General features: G+C 41.1%; 1 long non-coding RNA gene across 2 annotated transcripts in view; it reads left to right on the top strand.

Moving 5' to 3' along the window:
- The window catches only part of LOC140818302 (uncharacterized), an 81,855-nt gene that overhangs the window by 24,957 nt on the left and 38,579 nt on the right, over positions 1-18,319 (top strand). Inside the window, exon 2 of one of the 2 annotated variants that reach the window (XR_012114945.1) lies at positions 9,250-9,350. This is a non-coding gene — a long non-coding RNA (uncharacterized lncRNA). Of the gene's footprint in view, positions 1-9,249; positions 9,390-18,319 lie in introns of both variants that reach the window. The other variant, XR_012114944.1, reaches the window with a different exon arrangement.

Here is an 18,319-nt window from a genome sequence, read left to right as displayed (position 1 = left end):
CTGTTCATATTTTGAGAAAACTTTCAACTAGAAAAATGTAGAAATTTTCGATGCCTTCGATTTGACATAAAACTCGAGATTTTTAGACGCAAAATGAGTGAGTTATGATGTTTTTCGTGAGACTGCTCAAACTGTAATTTTCAGAAAATGTGTTATTGATGTGTTTCTTGAAGTTTTACGTTGCAGGCTTCGTTGGGGCTCGACGGGTGATCGCCGCTGCACATAGGTACTTCGGTTATGATGTTGGAATGGTCATCGATGTTTTGTTTCGTGTCGATAGGCACTAAGATGGTTCTAGAGTCGTAGGAACAATCATTGATGTCCAATTCGTTGTTGTGTCGTTGGTTGTGAATTGTTACCCTCAGGGTGATGTTTATCCACTTGGGTTTGGTATAATACCTTAGTGTTTTAAGAAGTGTCTCGTGGTGACGTTCATAGTCCGAGGAATCGAGTCTAGAAGACTAAGCAAAAACATGTTCCGAATCTCGTAAGTTTCGACCGACAGTAGCCACACGGACCTTGCCACGGACCCTGACACGGGGTCCGTGCATTTGTTTTCTCGTGAGTGTCAAATTTGCGCAGATACACGGACCTTCACCCGGACCCTGGCACGGGGTCCGTGCCTTCACTTTCTCACAAGTGTCAAAGTTGCGAGTGGACACGGACCCTTACACGGAGGCAGGCACGGGGTCCGTGCCCCTTTTTTTCTTTCCGAGTACATCCTTCACCGTAGGTAGACGGACCTGTACACGGACCCGAGTTAGGGGTCCGTGTACACACTGTTTGGGAAAAATATTATTTTTGGTTTCAAGGTTTGATGCCATGGTTTAGAGCAAAGATTAGTAAGGTCATGTCATGGGAAGTTATAGAAGGTCCTAGGATATGATCGAGCTTGAGAGTAAGTATAATTTTTCTATGTCTAAGCTATGCAAGTTAAGTATGAAATTCATGTTAGTATGTCGCAGCGACGGCCCCAGTCGAAGTCCAACGAATCCCTCAACGCCAAGTAAGTATGAATGACGTGCAAAGGAAATGTTTTAAGTTTCGAGGTATGCTAATTGTCTTGTGACCAAAGAAAGTTAGGATTGGAAAGCGTTAAATCATGAACGGGGACCAATCCGCCCGTTAAATTATGAACGGGTTAGATCGTGGTTGTGAAGCGTTAAATTATGAACGTGGATCAACTGGCCTGTTAAATTATGAACAGGGATCTTATGTATGCGGCAGTGGATACGTCCCTGTCAGCCCAGTACTGTGGTGTGTCTGATCAGGCGTTTATCATGTTAAGGGTCACTTGCTTTGAAACATCCTCTACGTAAAATTATGCAGCCAAGTATGTGAAGTATGATAGCATGTTTAAGAAAAGTTTATGATCATGGCACGTCGTAGTATGTATGTTCAAGTTCAAGTTTATTTCAAGTTGAAGTTTATGCAAGTTCAATTTAAAGTTATGTATGTCCTATATTAAAGATGCATGCGATTTTATTATGTAGTACTCGTTATTTCCAGTTTATACGTGTTGAGTCTTTAGACTCACTAGACTTGATCGATACAGGTGAGTACGATGAACAGGAGACAGGAGGTGGCGACCAAGAAGCAGGCTTGGGCTGAGCGGCAGGCTAAACCCGAGGACCGCAAGTTTATGTTTTTAAGCACAGTTTTAAATACTCTGAATTTTTATGATTTGAATGTGAGATGTTTTGAGGCAGCGTTCTTTTAGCAACTTTTTAATTGGTGATGGATTATTTTAAAAATATTTTTATGCATGTTGGGTGACGACCGTATGGATGTTTTTATTTAATAAAATTTTTAATTTTTCCGCAAATTTTTCAAGTAGTAAAAGTACGGTACGTTACAGATTCGACACCCATTGGTTTATCGAGAGTTGTCAATGAATCGATACTATGTGTCATGTTGTAGTTGCATCGATGGTGTAATCTATGAAACCCCTTTCATAATTACCACCATAATCTGATCAGAGATTTCAACCTACATATACATGAGAACACATAGGATATCCATACCCGAAGGTAAGCGGTGAATCCCCGACTACAATACATCTACTCCTATATGTTTTGACAGAACACCCAACCTTGCCACCTGGTGACCCCATGAGAGTCGGTAAACAAGTCAAAGTGTAATTCTAGCACAGAGAGTCTCGATGTTGTCTCGGGTCATAAGGACTAATGGTGTACAACCATAAACTAGGACTTCTCCACTCGATAAGTGAGAACCACTTGGAAAGTCCTTTATGGAGGGTTGTTCAGTGCATTATACTAGGAGCACCTATCTGCTTGCTCGGACATTACAATGTCCCTTACCAATGAAACATGGTACTCACATCGCAGATACTAGTCTCTAACTCGAGCGGCCTATATCCTTCTTAGCGGCGGCTGAATCGACTAGGAACTGTTTAGAATATACAGTATTCAAAATATTAGTTTCATGATACTCATCATATGAGTACCTCATATTCTTTCTACTATTTGTATATTCAAAGACTTTATCTATGCAACTAGTATGGGTATACAGATAAAGAAGTGCCAAAATGATAATTTCAACTATTATTAAAATAAAGATAGTTTATACATAGAGTTTCATTGTGAACACTCGGCCAACACTTGGCTCGACGGGCACCCACTCTAACAATTTCGTCCTCGAAATCACAGGCAGTCAAATCATATCAATATGAAGGTGTACAAAAGAAACTAAATAGAAAACTCACATTAGTGAAATAACTATGGGAATCGTTGTCTCATGTCTGATTCAGTTTCCCAGGTAGCTTCTTCAATGCCATGGCGACTCCACTGAACTTTAATCAGCGAGATAGTCTTTGTTCTGAGTTGTTTTTCCTTCCGATCTAGAATCTGAATCGGCTTTTCAAAATAGCTCAATGTCTCATCCAATTCGGCCTCGTCTGGTTGGATAATATGTTAAGCATCTGGCATGTATTTCCGTAATAATGATACATGAAAGACATCATGTATCCCAGATAATGAAGACGGTAGAGCGAGTCGATATGCACGATCTCCTATTTTCTCGAGAATCTAATATGGCCCAATGTAACGTGGAGACAGTTTCCCTTTCTTGCCAAATCTGACAACTCCTCTGAAAGGTGAAATATTCAAAAATACTCGGTCTCCTATCTCAAATACCAACGGTCGTCGTCGAACATTGGCATATTTGGCCTGTTTGTCCTGAGCTTCCTTCATTCTCTTCTGAATCAGCTTCACTTTCTCAGTCATATCTCTGATCATGTCAGGTCCAATCTCAGGAACTTCAGAGATATCATCCCAATACAGAGGGGATCGACACTTCTTTTCGTACAACGCCTCGAATGGTGCCATCTCAATACTAGTCTGATAGCTATTGTTGTACGAGAAATCACAAAGTGGTAATGCATCCTGCCAATTAGTGCTAAAATCAAGCACTGCAGCTCTAAGCATATCTTCCATTGTCTGAATCGTTCTTTCTGACTGTCCGTCAGTCTGTGGATGATTTGAGGTACTCAGATGTAACTTCGTACCTAGAGCTTGCTGTAAACTATGCCAGAAGTGTGAAGTAAACCGAGGATCACGGTCTGAAATAATCGACTTCGGCACTTCGTGCAATCTGACCACCTCTCTGACATAAATCTCTGCCATCTGGTCATGTCGGTACGTCATCTTATATGGAATAAAACATGCGGATTTGGTCAATCTGTCAATTATGACCCAAATCGCATCACAACCTCGGGAGGATCTCGGTAGCTTTGTCACAAAGTCCATGGAAATGTGATCCCATTTCCATTCAGGAATCGATAAGCTTTGTAAAATCCTCCTGGATTCTTTCTCTCAGCTTTCACCTGTTGGCAATTCAGACATTTCGCTACAAATTCCGCAATATCAGCTTTCATCTGTTTCCACCAAAACCGTCTTTTCAAATCATTATACATTTTCCTGCCACCAAGATGAATACTAAATCGACTGCTGTGTGCTTCTGATAATATCTGTTGTTTCAAATCGGAAACATTCGGCACAACAAGACGATTATTCACATACAGTACAATGTCACATACCTGATACTCTGATCGATGCCCTGCTCTGACCATCGATATCGAATTCTGTACATTCTGATCAACTTTCTGAGCTTCTTTAATTTCACAATCAGCTCTGGTTCAGCTTGAACAACATATAATCTTAACGGTCTATGATTTATCTCAAATACCAATCCAGACAAACAACAATCTTCTATCAAATTTGACACACCAATAATCGTTAAAGACAAAGAACATACCTTGCAACTCAATGCATCTGTTGCTGCATTGGACTTTCCAGGATAGTATTTGATCTCACAATCAATATCTTTAAGTAAATCAAGCCATCTCCACTATCTCATATTCAATTCTGATTGTGAAAATAGATATTTAAGACTTTTAAGATCAGAATAAATATCAAACTTTTCACCGTATAGTTAGTGTCGCCATATCTGTAATGCAAAGACGATGGCAGCCAATTCAAGATCATGAATTTGGTAGCGAGTCTTGTGTGGCTTCAACTATCGTGAAGCATAAGCGATAACATGGCCTCGCTGCATCAATACGCACCCCGATCCCCTGTGAGAAGCGTCACAATAAACAAAAAAATCACCAGTAACTGAGGGAATAGTCAGTATCGGAGCACTGGTCAGTCTCTTCTTCAATTCCAGAAAACTGGACTCACAGTCTTCTGACCAAACAAAGGGTGAATTCTTCTGAGTAACTGCGTAATCGGTTTCGCAATACTCGAGAAATCTTTAATAAATCGTCGGTAATATCCTGCTAAACCCATAAAACTGCGAATCTCGGGTACTGATGTCGGTCTTGGCCAACTGATCACGTCTTCAACCTTACTAGGATCAACTGAAATACCGTCTCAGGATATAATATGGCCTAGAAATACCACCTGTCTCAACCAAAATTCACATTTCGACAGTTTCGCATACAATTTTTCATCTCTCAAGATTCTCAACAAAGTTCTCAAGTGTTCGGCACGCTCAGTCACATTTTTCGAATAAATCAAAATATCATCAATGAATATAATCACAAAATCATCGAGATATTTCTGGAAGATACGGTTCATCAGGCCCATAAATACAGCTGGAGCATTCGTTAAACCAAACGGCATGACAATAAACTCATAATGTCCATACCTGGTTCTGAATGTTGTCTTAGAGATATCAGAGTCCTTGACTCTCAGCTGATGATATCCAGAACTCAAATCGATCTTGGAATATACAGAAGAACCCTGCAACTGATCAAATAAATCATCAATACGAGGCAAAGGGTATTTGTTCTTTACTGTTGCCTTGTTCAGTTGCCGGTAATAGATACAGAGTCTCATCGAACCGTCTTTCTTTCTCACAAACAGTACTGGAGCACCCCAAGGAGATACGCTCGGTCTGATACACCCCTTGTCCAGTAAATCATCCAACTGTTCTTTCAACTCAATCGGTGCCATTCTGTACGGAGCCCTCGAAATCGGAACTGTACCTGGCATCAACTCAATGCTGAAGTCTATCTCTCAAATCGGAGGTAAACCAGGAATCTCATCTTGGAAGACATCAGCGAACTCACATACTACTGTCAAATCGGCCAATGATGGACTCGATTTCAGTACATCAACTGAATAAACAAGGAATCTCTCCGCTCTTTTCTGTAACAATCGAGTCATTTTCATAGCAGATATCAAAGAAATTCTAGCTCGAGAACCCTTACCATAAAATTTCCACTCATCAGCCATTTCAGGTCTGAATCTCACTATCTTGTAGAAACAATCGACAGTAGCTCTACACTTGGTCAACATATCGATACCGATACTACAGTAAAATTAGATAGCCCAAGTATGATACAATCTAACTCAATCTCATGCCCGTCATACTGTAGCATACAATTCTTCACAGAATTCACCGATATCAAACCTGTCCCCAAAGGAGAAAAGACATACACTACAAATGATAATGACTCAACAGGCAATGCATGACTCAATGCAAATCTCTCAGAAATAAACGTATGAGAAGCACCAGTATCAATTAATACATAATCAGGGTAACCACATAATGAACAGTTACCTGCAACGACGTCATCTGGTGCTTCCTGAGCTTGCTCCTCCGTCAAAGCAAATACTCGGGCCTGCTGTCTCGGAGGTTGGCTAACTATCTGGCTTCCTCCTGGCCTCTGCTGTGACTGAGATGGTGCTGGCTGAAATGAATGAACAGCAGCTGATCGTCTATCAGTCTGTGCTGCTGATCCCGATGATTCGGCTTCCCGGGATCTTTGGGAACCTCTCTGTGGACATACTCTGTCAAAATGTCCCTGTTGTCTGCAGATGTGGCAATTACCAAGCACTCCTTGGCATTGCTCTGTGGGATGTCTCCCTCCGCAAGTTCTGCAGTAAGCTCCGGTATAAATCTGTTTGGAACCACAAGAGCTAGAAGAACTGCTGCTAGACTTCTTAAACTGTTTTCCTCTAGCTTTCAAGAAATCCTTCTTTCCACCACTGCGCTGCCACCCTAAAATTTGGGAGGTGGTTGTTGTTGTCTCGGTGGTGGAGGAACAAACAAAAATCCTTTCTATCTCATCAGACTGGCTTCTGCTCCTTTGGCTCTGTTCAGGGCGTCAGTAAGTTATTCGGTCGCCCTGTGTTCACCAATTTAAATATATCGGGGTTCAAACCGTTGATGAACTGATCAGCAGTAGCTTCCTCGCTCTCAGCAACATGTTGGGCAAATCTCAACAAGGTAGAGAACTTGGTCACATACTCTTCAATATTCAATTGACCCTGTCTCAGATTGGAAAATTCGGCCCCTTTGTCTTTCCTGTACGACACTGGGAAAAATCTCTGATAAAATTCAGTTCTAAATACATTCCAAGTTATAGTCGTACCTCGATGCTCTAATGCTCTTTTTGTCGTAATCCACCAGTTCTTTGCAACGTCCTGCAACTGGTGTCCTATCAGCCGAACTCGTCGTTCATCTGTATACTCCAACGAATCAAACAAAATTTCTATGTCATCCAACCAACTCTCAGAGTCAACCGAAGTATCTGTTCCTTTCAGGGTTGGCGGTTTGAATGACTGAAATCTTTTCAATAATTTTTCTATAGGAGTGGCTGCAACATCCATGGGAGGATTCGAAGTACTACCCTGTTCTGGTATTCTTCTCGGAGGCATATTTGATAATCAAATGGATTAGTAACCCAAATACAACAACCGATTTCAGTCCTCCTCTGATCATCTTACTGTTGATCTAGACTCGGTGCTGATCCATTCTCAATAAAACATATTAGTATACCAAATCAGATAAGCAAGTAACATGTATTAAAGCAGTAAGACATGCCAGCAATAAAAAGCAGGAAAGAAAACCTCACTACCCCGCTCACTAGCTTCTATCTCAATCTAAAGGATCTATCGCTCTGATACCACCTGCTGTTGGGACCCGAACCTAATTCAACACTTAATTGTTATTAAGATCAAAGTTAACAACTAAGTAATAGTGGGACATAAAATTTTTTTTAATATACAAGTGCGCAAACGTAAAATAATAAATCTGATACACGTGTTAGTGTAATAGTACAAATCTAGCACAAAATTTATTTAACTTAATTAAAGTTCAGTCGCTATGTCAAGTACTGAAAATCACTCTACTCTAAGTCCGGATCTCCACGCTAATCTTGAATCTCTCGTCATCTTCTTGATCCTGATCCTGCCCCACCTGTTGTCATGCACACATAGAAAACAAGACAACAGCCGGATAGCTCCGGTGAGAAATACATCCCAGTATAAACAATGTATACATGCAATCATACGTACATTATAAAAGCATATAACAGATATTCATAATATGTATCAAATCAGAAACATAAATTAATATCAAGCAATGAATCACACTCAGACTTAGACTCGACTCATTCCTAATCTAGGGACCCCGGTGTCTGGATATTGACAAATATATCGAATCTCAGTCGATAGGAATGAATCATTCCTAAACGGCATCGAAATAATTCATATATACATTGTCTGGGCGAATCGGCCACAGAATTGACGAATCAGCCAATGACTAGGCGAATCAGCCAGTGACTAGGCGAATCAGCCGATAGCTAGACGAATTAGTCTATGACTCAATACATACATTGTATATGAATCAATAGACCACACACATCAATATCATTAATTGAAAATATCACTGCAATAAACTAAGGTTTGTAATTTAGGGAAACTCGAGTCAAACCTCACTCGAGTTGTGAAATCCCAACTCAACATTAATTTATGCTTTTCGGTATGTTACTCTGACTTTGTCGAAGTCTCGAACTCAAAGCCTGTCAATATCAATCTGGCAATGACAATATCAAGGAGTATAATATCAATACCCGTTCAAATTACTACGGGATATAATCAGAATCCAATCAAATTCCGTTTCAACAGCATAATGGCATAATCTCAATATACCCAGCCATATCATATCAATCAGATATCAATTCCAACATCTCATAATCAATAACAACTCAATTATGATATCCAATCAACTCCGAAATTCATAACAATTCCATATTTGTTCTTCAGTCCGATTTCGATTATACGATGTTTAACATAATAAGAACATCATATATGAATCATATCAGATTCTGAAAATACCATAATTTCAAATCATATCAGAACGTAGCAAAACTTACGTCCAGTTGAAGCCTGCGTCAATAGGAACACAGTACCGAAGTCAGATTCAAAATCAGACAGACGGATTTTATAAAAATCGCAAGTCTATGCTTTAGCAAACTTTCTCTTCCCTTTCCTCGATTTCTTCTCGTTTCTTTTGTTTCTGAAGAGTTATAATGTACGTATATATATATATATATATATATATATATATATACATACACGTAACATGCATTAAGGCAAATGGCTCATCCTACATGCAACACGTCTCGCGCATATGCGCGACCATCCTCGGCGCATATGCGCGAGACAGTATGCCTCGACGCGTGTCTTCCTAGCAGCTCGCGCATATGCGCGAGGCTCTCTGGACTCGGCTTGCACAGCTCGAGCATATGCACGAGGTCCTCTGCCCACTTCGCGCATATACATGCATCAGTACCGCGCATATGCACGAGGGCTAATGTTCCTCGCACATTTCATATATTTTCTCGTCTTTCCCGGTCTAATTCGTTCCGTCTATAATCACATCAATTTATCCACGAATCATTCGGGATTACAATAATCAAAATCTCGGGCATTACAGGTGAGTTGTTGGTTTGATTTGCTTGGTTATTTTTTTGTTTGTTTTCAGGTCGTTAATAGTTACTCAGAAGAGATTCCGGCGTGTCACAACCTCCGATCTTGGTAAAAATTGGGCTCAAATAGCATCCTTGTTTCATTTAAGTAGGTTGTCCAATTTTGAATTTTTTACCGCTCCGATTTAAATTTGTTTCGTCGATTTATTGTTTTATATTGAAGTATATATCGAATTTATGTTGTAGGTTTTGAGAATTTTAACTCGGAGGTAAATTCAGTAATTACGGTTTATGCTCGAAGTTAGCCTTCTGTTTTGGGATTGCTGCGATTTATGTGTTCGTATTTTTGTGATTATGTGTGACACCTCGACCCAAATTAATAAAATACAGCGGAATTTAAAATTTTCTTTCAAGGGAGGAAGGATTCAAATACATTTCCATAAAAAAATTTCAATCAAAAGTAATTACATGATCATTCAAATGATATAACAAAAATACAAAATATCATTCCTATGATCATGTCCAAAAATACCAACAAAATATCATCTTCCTCCTTCTCTATATGCATATGACTCCGGCCCACAGTCAAGGTCCTGGCCCGTCACTCTGATCTGCATCACATCAATAAACTGAAATGAGTATAAACTCAGCAAGTGGAACTCTTACATAGCAATAGACATAGCATACTCTGAAAATCATAGCTTTAAAAACGTAAATACCATCAACTCTGAAATGTGGATAATAAAGCATAGCATAACAATAAGATGGTATATCTCTTTTCTCTGTATTGGATTGATATCTATATAGTATCTCTGTCTCTGTACCTATATCCCATCGATATAAATCGACAACTCTGAGGGATATAAGCCTATGGTCGTTGATCAACTAATTGCATGCAATCTCTGACTATGTATCTATCAATCCATAAAAACATTTGAACTCTCTCTTTGGCATTTAAACAAACACTTTGCAAACTCTATTCTCTTGTATTCCCTTTTCACAATTGAGACATAAAATGCCTCCAATATATATAACAAGTGAATCAATACATAACCATGAATCAAATGAAGGGAATAGCACTTTAAAACCATTGAAACACCATACATATATTATCATGTGAGCACAAAGGATGAAATTCCACTTACAACCACTTGAAACCTCCAATCTAAACTCTTGGTTGAAATCCTACAACAATAAACCATAAATAACACCATCAATAACCTAATAATCAAAAACCTATGCCAATTAATCCATAAAACCAACACATCTAACAAACCCATATCATCTCTCACTCCAAAACCAAGAAATAACCATACCAAAAGCTTACCTTAGCTTCCTAGCACCAAGAAGAACTTCAATCTCAACTCATATCACCAACTAAGAGCTTGGATCAAAGAAAGAAATTGAAAGAAAATGGAACCCTAGGTCACCCTTGAGAGCAAAATCGAGAAGAGGGGGAAAAGAAATGAGTAAAGTGAACCAAATCATCCAATTATATCACTTAAAATCTCGAAACACGACTTCACTGTGCGCGACCGCGGGTGCGCTCTAACCTCTACCGCGGGTGCGCTAAGCTCACGGCATCACAACCAAAAATCTGGAATTGACGACCGCGGGTGCGGTCCTTAACTTACCGCGGGTGCGGTGCCATCACCGCGGGTGCGGTGAAGCTACGTGAAAAACATCAAATTCTGAAGCACAAGACCGCGGGTGCGGTCCTAACACTGAGCGCGGGTGCGGTCTGGTCACGGCCAAGACAAAATCTTATGCATCTAAAATCGAACCGAAACGCTGATACAAAACAACTACCAACAATGAACGTCAACAATGCCTCAAAACAATAATAACCAACCATACTATAACCCATAAACACAACTCTAATATCTAACTCAAATATCCCAATAAACATACGAAACTTAAACCGTACCGTACACCGGGCTAGGCTATTACAATCTCCCCTCCTTAAGGGAATTTCGTCCTCGAAATTGACGTCACTGCACGAACAACTCAGGATACTTCTCTCTCAGCTCATCCTCCGGTTCCCACGTGGCCTCTTTGATCAAATGTTCTTCCAAAGGACTTTAACGATGCCGATCTCTTTGTTCCTCAATACTCTGACTTTGCGATCCAGAATCTGGACTGGAATCTCTTGATAGGTCAAATTCGGCGTCAAATCCAATGGCTCGTGGCGAAGAACATGAGAAGGATTCGCAATACACTTCCTGAGCATAGACACATGAAAAACATTGTGAACTCTGTCAAGATTTGGCGGTAGGGCTAACTTGTAAGCTCGATCACCGACTCTGTCCAAGATCTCAAATGGGCCAATAAATCTCGGACTCAACTTTCCCTTCTTGCCAAACCGCATCACACCCTTAAGAGGTGCTATCTTAAAAAACACATGGTCGCCAACCTCAAACTGCAACGGTCTGCGACACACATCTGCATAGCTCTTCTGTCTCGACTGCGCTGTCTTCATCCTCTCTCGAACAACAGCGACAACATCAGCTGTTTGTTGGACCAACTCTGGACCCAACCTCTTCCTCTCGCCAATCTCATCCCAATACAAGGGATATCTACACTTCCTGCCATACAGTGCTTCATACGGTGCCATGCCAATCGTCGCTTGGTAGCTATTGTTGTAAGTGAACTCAACAAGAGGCAATTTGGAATCCCAGCTACCAGGATAGTCGATAGTACAAGCTCTGAGCATATCCTCTAGAATCTGAATAACTCTCTCTGATTGACCGTCGCTCTGGGGGTGATAAGCTGTACTAAATGCTAACCGTGAACCCATAGCTCTGTGCAAAATCTTCCAAAACTCTGAAGTAAATCTACGGTCACGATCAGACACGATCGACACAGGAACACCATGAAGTCTAACAATGTCTGCTATGTACTCCTCGGCATACTGGTTCATGGAGTACGTCGTCTTGACTGGAAGAAAGTGCGCTTACTTGGTCAACCGATCAACAATAACCCAAATGGAATTAAAACCTTTCTGCGTCCAAGGAAGACCAATCACGAAGTCCATCGTAATATGCTCTCATTTCCACTGAGGAATCGGCAATGACAACAATGTCCCAGCAGGTCTTTGGTGCTCGATCTTCACCTGCTGACAAGTTAGGCACTGAGAAATAAACATGGCGATATCTTTCTTCATACCTGGCCACCAGTAGAGTCTACGAAGATCCTGATACATCTTGGTGCTGCCTGGATGTATCGAATATGGCGCGGTATGAGCCTCAGTAAAAATGTCTCGCCGAATATCATCACCAACAGGAACACAAATACGGCCTCTGAAAGTCACCAAACCATCTCCATTCAATCCAAACTCTGAATTACCTCTCTCCTCTGCTCTAGCTCTCATCTCTGTCAACTGCAAATCATTGACCTGCTCTCTACGGATCATGTCCGTCAATGTAGCTCGAATAACCAATGCTGAAAAGCGAGCAATGGTCCCCGGAACTACCAAAGCTATCTCCTCTCTCTGCAAGTCTAACAACAACGGCTGCTGAATCATCGAACTCAAGGAAGAACTCGACTTATGGCTCAAAGCATCCGCTACAACATTAGCTTTCCCTGGGTGGTAACTGATTGTCACATCATAATCCTTGACAAGCTCTAACCACCTCCTCTGTCGCATATTGAGCTCTTTCTGAGAGAACAAATACTTCAAACTCTTGTGGTCTGTGAAAATTTCACACTTTTAGCCATACAAATAATGTCTCCAAATCTTCAGGGCGAAAACCACAGCTGCCAGCTCCAAATCGTGTGTAGGATAATTCTTCTCATAATCCTTCAACTGGCGAGAAGCATAGGCGATTACCTTTCCCCGTTGCATCAGCACTGCACCAAGACCTTTCTTCGACGCATCGGTAAAAACAACAAAATCCTCGGAACCACGGGGCAATGCAAGAACAGGAGCTGTCGTCAACTTATCCTTCAACTCTTGAATTCCACTCTGGCAATCATTGGGCCACTCGAACTTCACAGTCTTCCTCGTCAGATTGGTTAATGGCAGGGCAATCTTGGAAAAATCTGAAATAATGCGACGATAATAACCCGCCAAACCAAGAAAACTGCGTACCTCTGATACAGTGGTAGGGATAGGCCACTTCTGAATCGCCTCAATCTTCACGGGATCAACAGCGATGCCATCCTTCGAAACAACATGGCCTAGAAAAGAAATCTGCTCCAACCAGAACTCACACTTCTTCAACTTAGCATACAACCTCTTCTCTCTCAACAACTGAAGAACAACTCTGAGGTGCTCTGCATGAAGCTCTCTGGTCTTGGAATAGATCAAAATGTCGTCGATGAAAACAATGACGAAGCTATCCAAATACGGCTTGAACACACGGTTCATCAGATCCATGAAGACCGAAGGAGCATTGTTCAGACCAAAAGACATCACAAGAAATTCATAATGACCGTACCTGGTCCGGAACGCTGTCTTAGGGATATCAGACTCCCTAACCTTCAACTGATAATAGCCAGATCGCAGATCAATCTTCGAGAACACGGTAGCTCCTTGCAACTGATTGAACAAATCATCTATCCGTGGTAACGGATACTTATTCTTGATAGTCACTTTGTTGATCTCTCTGTAATCAATGCAAAGACGCAACGACCCGTCTTTCTTCTTGACGAAAAGAACCGGAGCTCCCCAAGGCAAAGAACTCGGTCGAATGAAACGTTTATCCAAAAGATCCTGAAACTGCATCTTCAATTCCTTCATCTCTGTAGGGGCCATTCTGTACGGAGCCTTAGAAATAGGAACCGTACCTTGAACTAGGTCAATCACAAACTCCACATCTCTGTCCGGCGGCAAACCCGGAACATCATCCTCAAACACATCAGAGAACTCTCTCACCACATCAATATCATCAATATTCGACTTCACAATCTTATCCACATCCACAATAGAAGCAAAAAACCCATCACATCCTATACTCAACAATTTCTCAGCCTCAAGACAAGAAATAAAAGGAAGGACCAGCGAAGTACCTGCACTAGCGAGCATACCTTCCCTATTGCCATCATCTGCAAATGACACCGTCTTAGCAACGCAATCAATCACTGCACGATAGGTCGAAAGCCAATCCATGCCAAGAATAATATCAAATGCAACCATTGGGATAACAATCAGATCAGCATAAACCACTCGTTCATCGATTTGAACAGAGCACGCATACACAATAGATGTCGAGCACAACACATATTCCGAAGGCAAAACAACATTGAACTGGAGGGGAAGAACAGAAGGAACTATACCCAAAGATCTGAAAAATAGTTCAGACATAAAAGAATGAGTAGCACCTGTATCAATCAATGTCGTAGCTACTCTGCCTGAAATTAAAATAGTGCTAGAGATCACAGAAGAATCATGGTTTATACCTTCCTTCGTCATGGTAAATATGCGACCCTGAACCTTCTCTTTACTCGCTCCTCTTGGACAGTCTTTGGCAATATGGCCTGCAGTGCCACAACGATAACAAGTATGAGTGCCAAATCTGCACTCTCCCCAATGATGACGACTGCACTTGGGACACAAAGGCTTCTCGGGATCAAATGGGACTGCCGGTGGTTTAGGACTCGGCTCTATCTTGCCTTTCCCCTTGAAACGATCTTTGCCTCGCCGACTCAAACCCTGACCCCTCTGAGCAATGGCCTGCTGTCTAGCCTGTCTTTCCCTGGCAATGTCTTTCTCGTCTTGCTCAGCCAACAATGCCTTAGACACAATTTCCTTGAATGTCACAGCCTTCGACATGCTGATATCCCTCCGGATCTCTGCTCTAAGGCCTCGAATGAAATGAGCACCTTTGTCTTTGTCGTTGGAAGCAATATACGGGGCAAACAGACAGCCCTCCTCGAACTTCAAGATGTATTCATCAACATTCATGCCTCCCTGACGAAGCTCCAAGAACTCAGTCACCTTTCTAGCTCGAAGGGCGTCTGGGAAGTACTTGTCATAGAAAAGATCAGTGAACTCTTGCCACTTCAAAGCCGGTAGATCAACACTAACCTTGGTCGCATTCCACCAAATACGTGCAGCCTTGACTAACATGAACACTGCACAACTGATTCTGTCCTTGTCCTCGTATTCAAGATGATCAAAGATAGCCTCGAGTGCCTTGATCCACTCTACGGCCACTAACAGATCAGTGCTTCCTGCAAATTCCGGTGGATCCATCCTCTTGAAAGCAGTAAAGATGCCATCGGTACCAACTGCTTGAGCTACTTGGCCTCTCACTTGACCTCTGCCTTGGCCTGCACCTTTACGAAGCAACTGCTGGATCTACTCACTATGGACCTTGGCTTGCTCTTTCAACAACTTGCCGAACTCATTGACAACTCTAGAGGAAGAACTATCCTCACCCTCTACAGCTTTCCTCTTATGAGGCATACTCTACAATGTGCTCACAAAATACAAATCAGTAAATAGCAATGAATAGACGTAGAAGAAGACATACCTGGACAATTGAAAGTAGACTAAGTCATATGCATTGGCCGAAGAACGGTGCTCTGATACCACTAAATGTGACACCTCGACCCAAATTAATAAAATACAGCGGAATTTAAAATTTTCTTTCAAGGGAGGAAGGATTCAAATACATTTTCATAAAACATTTTCAATCAAAAGTAATTACATGATCATTCAAATGATATAACAAAAATACAAATATCATTCCTATGATCATGTCCAAAAATACCAACAAAATATCATATTCCTCCTTCTCTATATGCATATGACTCCGGCCCACAGTCAACGTCCTGGCCCGTCACTCTGATCTGCATCACATGAATAAACTGAAATGAGTATAAAACTCAGCGAGTGGAACTCTTACATAGCAATAGACATAGCATATTCTGAAAATCATATCTTTAAACACGTAAATACCATCAACTCTGAAATGTGGATAATAAAGCATAGCATAACAATAAGATGGTATTTCTCTTTTCTCTGTATTGGATTGATATCTATATAGTATCTCTGTCTCTGTACCTATATCCCATCGATATAAATCGACAACTCTGAGGGATATAAGCCTATGGTCGTTGATCAACTAATTGCATGCAATCTATGACTATGTATCTATCAATCCATAAAAACATTTGAACTCTCTCTTTGGCATTTAAACAAACACTTTGCAAACTCTATTCTCTTGTATTCCCTTTTCACAATTGAGACATAAAATGCCTCCAATATATATAACAAGTGAATCAATACATAACCATGAATCAAATGAAGGGAATAGCACTTTAAAACCATTGAAACACCATACATATATTATCATGTGAGCACAAAGGATGAAATTCCACTTACAACCACTTGAAACCTCCAATCTAAACTCTTGGTTGAAATCCTACAACAATGAACCATAAATAACACCATCAATAACCTAATAATCAAAAACCAATGCCAATTAATCCATAAAACCAACACATCCAACAAACCCATATCATCTCTAACTCCAAAACCAAGAAATAACCATACCAAAAGCTTACCTTAGCTTCCTAGCACCAAGAAGAACTTCAATCTCAACTCATATCACCAACTAAGAGCTTGGATCAAAGAAAGAAATTGAAAGAAAATGGAACCCTAGGTCACCCTTGAGAGCAAAATCGAGAAGAGGGGGAAAAGAAATGAGTAAAGTGAACCAAATCATCCAATTATATCACTTAAAATCTCGAAACACGACTTCACTGTGCGCGACCGCGGGTGCGCTCTAACCTCTACCGCGGGTGCGCTAAGCTCACGGCATCACAACCAAAAATCTGGAATTGACGACCGCGGGTGCGGTCCTTAACTTACCGCGGGTGCGGTGCCATCACCGCGGGTGCGGTAATAATACACCGCGGGTGCGGTGAAGCTATGGGAAAAACATCAAATTCTGAAGCACAAGACCGCGGGTACGGTCCTAACACTGAGCGCGGGTGCGGTCTGGTCACGGCCAAGACAAAATCTTATGCAACTAAAATCGAACCGGAACGCTGATACAAAACAACTACCAACAATGAACGTGAACAATGCCACAAAACAATAATAACCAACCATACTATAACCCATAAACACAACTCTAATATCTAAATCAAATATCCCAATAAACATACGAAACTTAAACCGTACCGTACACCGGGCTAGGCTATTACATTATGGACTAAAGGAAAGTTTCAGAGTGTTATGAATATTTTGTTGGAGTAGATGCCCTGGAAGCCAACTGTTGGCTAGGGAATTTATTGACTCAAGTGAAATAAATAATCTTTATTTTAATATAATTTAACTTTTAAGGGTTTCATTATACTTTATCTGTATACTCATGCAAACAACATAGATACAGTCCTTGATTATGCTTTAATACAAATGAATCGTAATTCGATGCTGAAACTCATTTATAAACACTACATATTCTAAATACGTTCCTAGTTGATTCAGCCGCCTAAAACAGGGATAAAGGTCCCTTGAGCTCGAGACTAGCATCTGTGATATTGTGTACTGTGTTTCTTGGTAAGGGCATGGAGATGTCCAAACATGCAGATGGGTAGTCATATGATGATTATACCGAACAACCCTCCGTCGGACTTTCCAAGTGGTTATCATTCATCGAGAGGATAAGTCTGTGGTTATGATTGTAAACCATTATTCCTTACGACCTAGGACAATACTGAGGCTCTATATGCTAGGGATGTGTTTTGACTCGTTTACCGGCTCCAGGAGAGTCATCAGGTGGCGAGGTTCGGTACAGTTGCGACACATATAGGAGCTAGTGCATTGTAGTCGGGGATTCACCGCTCACCTGCGGGTGTGGATTTCCTGTGTGATCTGATGAAATAATAGTGCATGGAATCTCTGGCCAGAGTACGAGATGTACATTAGAGAAGGAGTTCTCAAATAGTACACGACACTATTATAGTTATCACATAGTTATCGAATTATTATGCAACCCTCGATTAACCAATGGTTGCAGATTCGATCGGGATATATGAGATGAAGGGACCGTACTGTATGTTAATCATAATCGACTGGTTCTTGCAGGCACTATCAGTGATACCTAGGGGATCATGGAACGATGC

Source organism: Primulina eburnea, chromosome 17, assembly GCF_022965805.1.
Source record: "Primulina eburnea isolate SZY01 chromosome 17, ASM2296580v1, whole genome shotgun sequence".
NCBI classification, from domain to species: domain Eukaryota; kingdom Viridiplantae; phylum Streptophyta; class Magnoliopsida; order Lamiales; family Gesneriaceae; genus Primulina; species Primulina eburnea.
This window is presented reverse-complemented; position numbering and strand designations above follow the sequence as displayed.